The 10597-nt window shown below is 44.6% G+C and overlaps 1 long non-coding RNA gene across 1 annotated transcript; it reads left to right on the forward strand.

Annotated features, from left to right (window-relative positions):
• Nucleotides 1–895: 895 nt before the first annotated feature.
• LOC144094995 (uncharacterized) lies at nucleotides 896–10091 on the forward strand. The gene is made up of 3 exons (XR_013306647.1): nucleotides 896–1075; nucleotides 5263–5471; nucleotides 9872–10091. It is a non-coding gene; the product is annotated as an uncharacterized LOC144094995 (long non-coding RNA).
• The last annotated feature ends 506 nt before the right edge of the window (nucleotides 10092–10597 follow it).

Here is a 10597-nt window from a genome sequence, read left to right on the forward strand (position 1 = left end):
GGCGCACTGATTTACGCAACTTTGCACACGTGGTACTTCCAGTACTTCATGGTTTGTTTTTGTGGCATTGGTCTCCAGTGTGTAGACCCAGCGTGTACTTACAGCCATGAAGTACTACGTGTACGTAAAACTCTTAGAGGACGACGTGAAAAAAATCGCAAAGTCGCGCAACGTAAAAGGGTTCCGCCTGGCCGATGTGGACGATTTTAGAGCGGGGGAAATCTTCAGCGTTTACTGGGAAGGCGACAAAAAAACTAGCGGAGGCTATTACGACGCCAAAATGCTCCACATGTGAGGTAAGTGAGCTTTCCTGAAGACCCTGATGAAAGTTTTTTCCTCCCTGTGCCGTGAACTATTGCCGCACAACTTCTTCTGCTCACGTGGGTTCGCTCGGGGCACACGATTCAACACAAAGGGCGCTCCTTCTTCATGTACCGTGTCAACGCTGTTTTCCCTTTCATGTTGTCGAATCTGCACCGACTAGCCCAACCACACGTTGTGAGCGTTGTTTCTTGAATATTTTTTATCCTCTTCTGCTTTCTTTTCACCGCCTGTGTGCCGGAAGTGTAATGCATGTTTGATGTTCGATGTACCGAAATTCCATGGCGATTTGTTTTTGGGGGAAAGGGCAGGATGGTTAGAACTGTTTTATTTTTAGTTCTGTGCGTTTACATACACTGTAAAGCTGTGCAGCATTTGCCGCTCTGGTGTTGTAGTATTACGATGTAAACTGCATAATATCAGCGACTCCTATACGGCATTCTGTGCACTCATGTTGTCTTCTCATCTTTTTCACACTTTTAAAAATGCTACCTGATCATTGCGAACAGGCTGATCATTAATCATGTGGTCACTTGAAAATACAAGCATACGAGTGTTAGACGTAGTATCATGAGTGTTGTTGTGGCCTGGTCATTACTACAACATCTGTTGATTTTCTAAAGGTGCAACTTCATCAGTATAGAAACAACAGTGTTCATTCAAATTTGTTTCAGAGTCCAAAGAAGAAATGGACGCATTTATTGCAGATAAAGCGCAGCGTGCAAAGCTGAAGTGCCAGGGACCACCAGAAAATGTGTGTATGGACAGTTGCATGCTCCCTTCAGTACTTATCATGTTGGCAGTATGTATAGGAGGTGTTCGCATGGCGTCATCCGGAAGGGGAGCTAGTGGCCGGAGCGGCGTTCGCCATGTTTGGGGCCGCGCGTGCGGTCACCGCACCCAGCCGCAGCATTTAACTCGCTGGTGATGTGATATGTGCTTGTATTGGCGCCTTGCCAGAGATAATTTCTGTCCGACTGGTAACACCATGTGACTCAGTGGGTACTTCGTGAACTGTGCGTAACAGAAAAGAGCGGGCACGCTAAAACGTTTCTACGCTGTGAAAACGTCGACCCGTAGGAATGCGGAGGTGCTGGCGTGCCGTGCGACGCATAGGACTGTTGCTGCGCAATGAATTCACTGACATCGAGGCCTACATTGTGCACGGCTTAAGTTTACCGACAGGTCTAAGCATTAAAGCATACAAATCTAGAGGATGCAATTGCTTAGCAAGTGGGCGAGCTCAAGAGCCGAGCAGAGGGAGCCGACGGCTGTAGTGCGGCTTTTGGAGAGGAGAGTAATAATGACGTCTGTTTGTTTAGCTACGCTAACTTGTCTCTATCTGTCGAAAGTGATGCGTTACTACAAAATGTAGCAGAATCGCTGCACATCGCATTGATGCGAACCGGCCTAGATTCCAGGTCTTGTGCATTCGAAGCAGTGCTACGCTGCTACATTCAAAACTGCAAAACATTCTCGTTAGGTCTGCCGCTCGTGTTGCAAGCGCATGACAGCATTTTCTCGACCGTTCTGTTGCGTAAATAAAGCAGCTGTGACGCTTTGCCTTTATGCTGAAACACCGTCTGTGAAGCTTCCGTAGCTCGCGCACTGCCGCCGCTGGAAAGATGAGTTTCTGAGGCGCCAGTTTCGGAATCTGGGTAATTAATAATTTGCTGTTCATCCATGATGTGACCTGCATGAGTAGGTGACAGTTATCAACTGATATTAAAAGGTGCAAGTCATGTACATTCTTGCGTGCGGTGCAGCTGGCCAGTTTTGCTGCCGAGTTCTGGCAGGCGCAGCTTGGTTATGTCGTGGCACAGAAGAATTCTGCTGCAGTCTTCAAGCACAATATGTGTTCCACAAAGAAAAATGGACGTTGTCGCATTTAACAACGTACAGAGGGGTTATGGATCACTAACAATTCAGGCCGGGTACCTCACGGCGTACCGCGACACAGCGCGAGCTGGCGTGAAACGACCGCGAACATGACGCGCTTACGATGACGACGCTCGTGCCGTTTGGTAGCGCGGCCTCAGTGAATACCTCCTATACATAGGTTTCATGCGATGTCTTGGGCGCCACAATGGAGCCCAAGGCTGAGCTGCAATGGAGATTGGGCAGGTAATGAAAAATGGATTATAAAAATGTGCAGGTTTCTGACATCTATCTAATCTCAAATATGGCGGTAGCTATGACCTCTGTGCAACCCAGGTATATGCAATTTTCATTGATGCCACTGCTGGGCCCTTTGCTGTGCGCCTGGTCGTTCTGAATATGTTTACTTTTTTGTCTATTTTACGGGGATGTTAGCTAGTGTTGAATTATTGAAACATGTGCAAGTCTTCGAGCAAGCTGCATGTAGCGATGAAGGTGCATGTATGATCACAGCGTAATAAAAAGGTGATGCAGTTGTAGGAAAAGCTTATCTGAGTGATGTAATCCATTTTCCTGGGATTTGTTTGGTTCGTGCATCTAAACTCCGAAATGCATGTGGCAAAGTATTGTATGACATAGCTGTTTGTTCTTACGGACCACTTAAATTGCTACTGTAAAGAGCAACCAAGTAAGAAGCAGCTTTAGCTTATATTCGTGAAGGACTTGACATTGATTATACCAGCTTTACAGTCGCATCAAAGGCATATTAATTGCAGTCCTGTCTACAGTCATGTGCACTCCTTGTGGCGTTGCTATACCTAACCTGTATCATGAGCATGAACTGCCAGACGCAAAAGTTTGCAGGATCTGCAAAACTATTCCTGTACCATCTGCCGTAGAGGTGTGGTGTCGAGGTTCATGTGAGCCTCAACACCATGCTCTGTGATGGCAGATCACGCAGAAATGCAGTTTTGCTTCGCTCCACCACACATCTTAGATCCCCCAAACTTCTGCGGCCAACAGTACGATGCTATGGATGAGAAAATTCCTAATGTACTTGTGGCAAGTGGATGAAACAAATTGAGGAGGCAGTGGTCAAAGTGGTCAGAAAAAAACAAGTATCCTGATTATATACGAAGTGTAATGACTTGTGCATGATATATATTTGCTGGATTTATATTGGTTATATCCATGCTTCAATTCCAGTCAAGAAAAAAGGTCAAGGAAATGAGACTGGCTGCCAAAAAACGCGCAAATGAAGAAATTTTGGCAGTACAAGAGAATAGAGAGCTGAAAGAAGAACTGGAAACCGTAAAAAAAGAAAATTTAGAGTTGCGGCATTTAAACATGAAGCTGCAGGAACAACTTTTGAAATGTCTTTCAGCTCCAGGTTAGTCTTGTGTGGCAGTGTGCACCCTTCTTAAACTAGATACCACTTCTTGCGGCCTACAAGTGATTACTTTTTTCCTCGTAAGCTACATTGTTCTAAAAATACAGCAGAGCATTATAAAAACGCACGTCTTTTTTTGGAAAGATAGTGTTAAAAATTTTTCATGTTTATTACAATGCTCATTGATTGTAGAAAAGCAGTTTTAAACTACATGTTTTTAACGATTGTAATGTCTGCTTCGCAGTGGATATGTGAACTTTGGCTACATATGTACCTCATGTTCTTAGTGGAGCTTAGATAAATGACCTGATGAGAAACTATGACGAAAGAAGAAGAAATGATAAACTTGCTGGGCAGGGAGTCTAAAACCATTAACGTTTTTGTCAACAGCTGCTCGAGTGAGCAACGAGGCAAGCATTGCCATCCTTCATAAAGCCGCTGAAGGCAGGCCACCGAGGGCGGTCACACCTGTGCCCTCACTGCATTTAGCTGAAGTGCAGAATGCGTGGTCATCAGCTGAGGAGGGTATGGAAAGTCACCAGGAGCACTCTGGAATCATATCTAATATCTGTAATTTAAGTGACACTGTTGCAGAGTGCTTAACCTACCACCATGCGCATTTTCTTCAGTGCACAGCAAGTCTATGGCCTGTTTTTCAAGCTGCAAAAATAACCTGACAGAATGAACAGGGAAAGGTAGAAATGAAGAGCTCATTACAACATACAGAGGAAGAAAGCGAACATTCATTGAAACCAAGGAAAGCATATGGGAATGCTTTTAAATTATTATTAATGTTGGTAATGAGACATTCATAGCGTAGTAATTTTTTCACCTGAGAGCTGAATGACTAGGAAGTAGAAGAAACGATAACCACATGCTGCCTGTGTGATTCGAGCCTATGGTCTTCGCGTGTCGCTTACAGAGACCTGCCAACTTGGCTACTGTGGCCACTGTGCCAATTGTCCTTGTGTTGCATGTGACTTAAACTTGAGAGTGTTCAGCAGTGCGACTCCCAGCTGTAGCAGTGGATGTGCAACGTCCTGTAGGTGTAACGTTAAGAGACAGAGAGTAGTGTGGATCGGGAACAAACGCGACTATGGTGTTCTAGTTTAAATGATGAAGAATTGAGCAATACTTATTGTGTGGACGACAGGTGATGAGTGGTCCATTGCTACTTATGAAATAGATTCCAAGTAAAGATAAACATTGCAGATGAGACCAGCAAATATTTGGGAGAGGATGGATGCTGCTGGTAGTACTAAATTGGAGGTCAGTGGGCAGTGCCTTTAACCTGCTTTGAACATAAGCAGGATGATGAAGTTGACCGCCAGAAATAACAAAATTTCACTTCTCTTTGTTGAACATTACACACAAGCACTAATTGGTAGCTAGCTATCTTGCCATAAATGCTCCTCCCGCTGTGCTGTGCGTCTTGGGTTGCTGTTCCTCATTTCAAGAGGCCTGTGTCAGTTTGGCAATGGATAAAATTGTCTATATTGCATGTCTCTGTAACAAACGAATAATCTAATTATTCATTTGGCATTCTTCAAGGCTGAGGGCAATAATTGCAGCATAAATTGTATTAAATGCAGCTGCTACTGTACTAGACTAACTTGTGTTTAAATCCCTACTAGGTGAACAGCAACCTTGTGTGTTGCCGTCCTTGCATGCAGATATGCAGGCTTTACAAGGAGCCGCGACATCGGTGATGTCATCACAAGAAGCGGACTTTGCACCAGTGCCTGCTGGAATGCCTGCAGCAGGACCACTGTCGTTCTTGTGTGTGGACATGCCTACGGCTTTTCAAGGAGCAGTGCCTGCTGGAACATTAGCAGTACCACAACCAGCCCAGGGTGTTTGCACGGTGACAGAGAGTGGAAAGGTGAAAGCACCTAAATTTGCTGTCTTGTGAAATGTGGCTTTGAGAACTGCTTGCTGTTTCATCTGTGGGAGTAGTATAGTCACCAGTGTTCAATGTTTACCAAGTTGATACTTGTCCGTACTGACTATAGCAGCACAAATAGTACTGCGTGACTTAAAAGCACCAGATGGCACCGGCATTCACTTGCACATGGAAATCTTTATTCAAGGAAGAAAGGTTATAAAAAAGAAAGTAAAACAAACAGGAAAAAGGTCACAAGCCAAACTGAGCAGCATTTGTCCTGCTGCAAGAATTCGCTGGGTGCTCATAAAGGAAGTTTCTAGTCCACAGGTAATTGCTCAAAGAAACAAAATCGAAAATGAAACCAACTAAAAACCAAGCGGTGTCTTTGGGGGTGAGGGCAGCGCTTGCGGTAGGGGAGAGAGTTTGAGGAACTCTGGCATAAGGAGAGAGTAGGTGGTTTTTGAGGAGGTGGGAGTTCATGTGCCGGTCCACCACATCGGGTACTGCTGACATTTTGATGCCTCTAAAAACACTATGGGATGCTGGATAACAGCTGTTGTGGTGGATCGGTGGCTTTGGCATTCAGATGCTGGTCTCAAAGATGCAGATGGAATCCCAGCCACATCAGCTTTATTTTGATGGAGCCGAAATACAAAAATACCTGCGTGCTGTGCGATATCAGTGCACATTAATGTGAACTAGTTCATGGCAGTGCAAAAAAACTACCGTAGTCGTGCAGGGAGAGTTCAGCAGTACAGGAGCGGTGCAGCATTGCTTCCAAACAAATGAAATCCAAAGTGCAGAGTTCATGCAAAATATTGCCTATGCCTTGCTGTCATGGTTTCTAAGGTATTTCAATTCTCTCTATACAGTTTTGTTTGCTGCTTTATTGAAAAAAAAAGATGAGAACTGCAGCTTACTGGCAACGACCATCGAGGAATTTTGATTGCAAGTGTCTTTCCGTCTATTGCATGGCATTCACACTATTGTCGGTGCCTTTGAAATCTTGTTTTTCCCACATGTCATCTCGTTACCTGCTACCACATGTCTATATCTACTGCCTTGGGGCCCAGTGCAGAACATTTGGTGGCTTACTGCTCTGGTGTGTCGGTTTCGTTCATGCGTACTTGCACTCAGTGAGTCTGTCATCTGTTGCCATGATAGTTTTGCTGAACTGGGTCTGTGCGGCATTTGCATTTGCTTGAAAAGAACAGTATGTTGCCAAGGTCGAAGTGGCAAAAGGCAACTTGCAACAACAAGGGAACTAGTTCAAACAGTGCGGGTGAATCGAGCGGACGTTATATCTGGCGCCTAGATGCCTTTATGTTGGCTACACAAGTGCGGCCCTTACTCGCATATGTACAGTATTGGATACTCTTTCACGGGTATTGAATGACTTCTTCGGTACACATTTTCTTCGATTTCACTTGAAATTCTTTGCAAGTGGGTGTCTGATATTTCTGTGTCTGCTTTTCAGCTGTGCACCCTTCCACAGCATTGTCATGCATAAACAGTATAGATGCTTCACAATTTTTTTTTCAAATTAGGCTAGTTGGTATAGCGCACAGAATTTTGACTGCACAGGTAAGGACAGAGAAGTGGAAGTGCTTTTCCTATTCACTTCTGTACTTTGTCTTTACCAGTGCTTTTAAAATCCAGTAAGCTATATGCGTTTTATATTCGTGGTTTAATGACAGGTATATGGGACTAGTTTTGGCTAGGCTTAAAGGGAGAAGCCGGTATTAGAAAAAAAGTTTTGTTAATGAAGTCACAATAACGAATTCTTCAAGAGAGATGTATTTTTGTGAGCTGATTTCAAATATGTCATTAATTTCTTGTAAAACAATTCCTTCAGTGCGTATATAATTTTTACGCATGTATTTTGTTAACAGCTTACAAAAAATTTTGGTGCGGGAAATTTTCTGATATGTGCCATTGGATTCTCTTTGTAACAAGGACTGCAATAAGGGAAAAATTATTTTCCTGCCTACCATAGAACTTAAGTTATAGGGTATTGAAGCTGCCGTTTAAGAAATGCGAAGAAAAGTGTGTCCTCCTGTTTCTGAAGTGGCAGCTTCAGTATCCTATAACTCAAGTTCTATGATAGCCAGGATGGCAATTTTACCCTTATTGCATTCCTTGGTGCCAAGAGAACCCAGTGGCATACATTTCAGTGAGTGTCCCACACCAAATTTTCTTCAAAGCACTTTGCAAAATACTTGCATAAAAGTTACATAAGTTCTCAAGAAATTGTTTTACATAAAATTAATTGACATATTTAGAATCAGCGTGCAAAAATATATGTTTCATAAAGATTTAATAATTATGACTACATTATTAAAATTTTGTTTTCAAGACCGTGCTCTCCACTTAAACAGTTGCATGTTTTTTTCTTGCCTCTCATGCAGTTACTTTATAGGTTCAATTTGGTCTGCAAAGGTACCCCATATAATAATAATGATCACTAAAATTTTTCCATGTGAAATTTCCATATTCTTAGTACTGCTTTCAAAAGATGCACTGGTAGCTAAAACATCACTGACATGTTAGGTGTCAGTGCAGGTTGTGCAGCAGCAGTGCCTGTGTTGTAGCCACGTGCCCCATAATGATAGCAACAGGAGAGGCATGTGCATAAACCACGCGAGGCCAGCTCATTATTAGACAGAAACTAGTCTTTGAGTGTGGTATTCCACCGTGAAGGGCATCTGGTTGCTTTGGAAGGACATATTTTGTGACCGTTAAACTCTTACAAAGGGCGCATATCGTGTGAAATAAGCACAAACAACAGTGCTTTTTTCATCTGCTATTCTTATTTTTTAGCATTTGTTATTGCACGCACATAAAATTCTGCTAAGCCCAGTAAGGTAGAGCCATTTTCTGAAATTATTTGCCGATAGCATTCTAAACATCAAATTAGATAAACCAGTTACAAGCACTGCATGCTGTTACCTTTGACACTGTACTGCTGTTCAGCACTGCCACTCTATGGCCATTGCACTGTTATGACTAAGTGTATGTTCTGCAGTTATTCTAAACTTTTAAATTATTCTGACCTTGGTGATGTGGCAAGTGCTAACAGTTAGTCTCAGGCACGGAGGAAGACCATTTATGAGGTGAAACACCCGTCAGTGCAAGCGAGCGCAGGCGACCAATAAGGTCACAATTGTATGCGCCGACGGGGCCGTATGCAGTGGCGGCGCCATGTGGCGAGTTGTAGAAGCCGCAGTGAAAATAACGCAGCGCCCGGGCAGGCGGCTCCGGCGCGCTCTTCGGCGGCGCCCGCTCAAAGCAGACGACAAGCAGACGACACTGGTGTTTGCTTCAGCGGGCACGCCGTGACGTATTTCTGCGCCCTTAAGTCAAACAGCAACAGTTTCGTTTCGTTTCGTTTTAGTGTGGTTTAACGTCCCAAAGCGACTCAGGCTATGAGAGACGCCGTAGTGAAGGGCTGCGGAAATTTCGACCACCTGGGGTTTTTTAACGTGCACTGACATCGCACAGTACACAGGCCTCTAGAATTTCGCCTCCATCGAAATTCGACTGCCGCGGCCGGGATCGAACCCGCATCTTTCGGGCCAGCAGCCGAGCGCCATAACCACTCAGCCACCGCGGCGGCTGACTGTCGGTGTCTGTTCGAGATCCATAATATTAACAGTGCTGCTATGTGCAGTGCGGCCTCCTTTGGAATTTGCTAGACTAAGATGGGACGCAGGTGTTTTGTTCGAAATTGCAAAAGCGGTTACAAGTGTTGCAGGGAGAAGGTGAGTGAGGTAAGAAATTGTTGCCGCTTGTTGCCTTCTCGACTGACGTGTAGTCATAAATGCTGCGCATTTCGACGCCTGCGTTCTCCTCTAGCAGATGAAACTTAGTGTGGTCGCATACTTGACGAACGTGAAGGCATGTTTGCCTTCGACGATTGCCAGCAGCGCTTATACCCATCCAATGAAAGTCATCGCGCGGGTGTCAAACGAAGCCTTGCATACAACCAGAAGCAAGGGATCATCTTATAGCGGTCATAGAAAAGGACGCGTTGTATTTTTTACTGTGCTCAAATGGTTGAAGCGTAGCACCTGTTGCTCTTCGGGCTACCAGCGGTAAAGAAGCGCACGAGAGTGCCCTCAAAAGTAGTCAGGCGCACGCGACTGAACGGGTGCAACATGCTCGACCTGTTGCCTTGGGAGCCGAAATGGCGGTAATTTCTTTCCAAGCCGCCAGCATGATAGTGGCTCTGCGGGCTTTTGACCTTTTCTGGTCGCCGCAAACAGCGGAGTTTCCACTCCTAAAGGTTTCTTGCTCTGTGGTTTCAGGTCACAATGCACTGAGTGAACAGTGATAATTTGTGCATTATTGTGTGTCCCTTTCAGTTTTTCATGGCATTTGTTTTCTTTTCCCTGCAGGTGCACCTGGCCAATGTATTTGAGATTTCAAAGGAAGCATATGACACTTTGATGGCGCTGCAAAAAAATTTGCTGTTTGTAAAAAGAGCGGCAACCACTTTTTGGTCTACCGAAGTGCTTGTGCAGCTGCGCTGCACAGGAACACTATCCAACAGTTTCATGGCAGAGGTTGGTGACAAGGCCCCACAGAAGCCGCTGACACCGCTGAAGGTGGACACAATAAGGGCTAATTACTGAAATCTACTGTATTCTACGAGGGTTAGCACATGTGCATATTGTCATATTGCATTAACATATTAATGGGGACCATCTTGGCCTTGGCAATAGCTCTCGTGAAGGTAGTGAGTATCAAACAGTATTTGACACATATTTAAATGGATCGGTTCATTGAATAGGTTAAAGCTGAGTGGTTATGGCACCCGGCTGCTGGCCCAAAAGACGGGGTTCGATCCCGGCCACGTCGGTAGAATTTCGATGGAGGCGAAATTCTAGAGGTCCATGTGCTGTGCGATGTCAGTGCTCGTTAAAGATCCCCAGGTGGTCGAAATTTCCTTATCCGTTCACTGAGGCGTCACTCAGAGCCTGAGTCTCTTTGGGACGTTAAACCCCCATAAACCAAACCACTGCATACCTTCTGGTTGTGCACGAGAATTCATGTGCATTCGACTACTTGACCGGCACAAACAGAAGCATTTGGTAGAGATTAGAACTTCCTACATAGCTCGG

The sequence above is a fragment of the Amblyomma americanum genome, chromosome 6, assembly GCF_052857255.1.
Source record: "Amblyomma americanum isolate KBUSLIRL-KWMA chromosome 6, ASM5285725v1, whole genome shotgun sequence".
Classification (NCBI taxonomy): domain Eukaryota; kingdom Metazoa; phylum Arthropoda; class Arachnida; order Ixodida; family Ixodidae; genus Amblyomma; species Amblyomma americanum.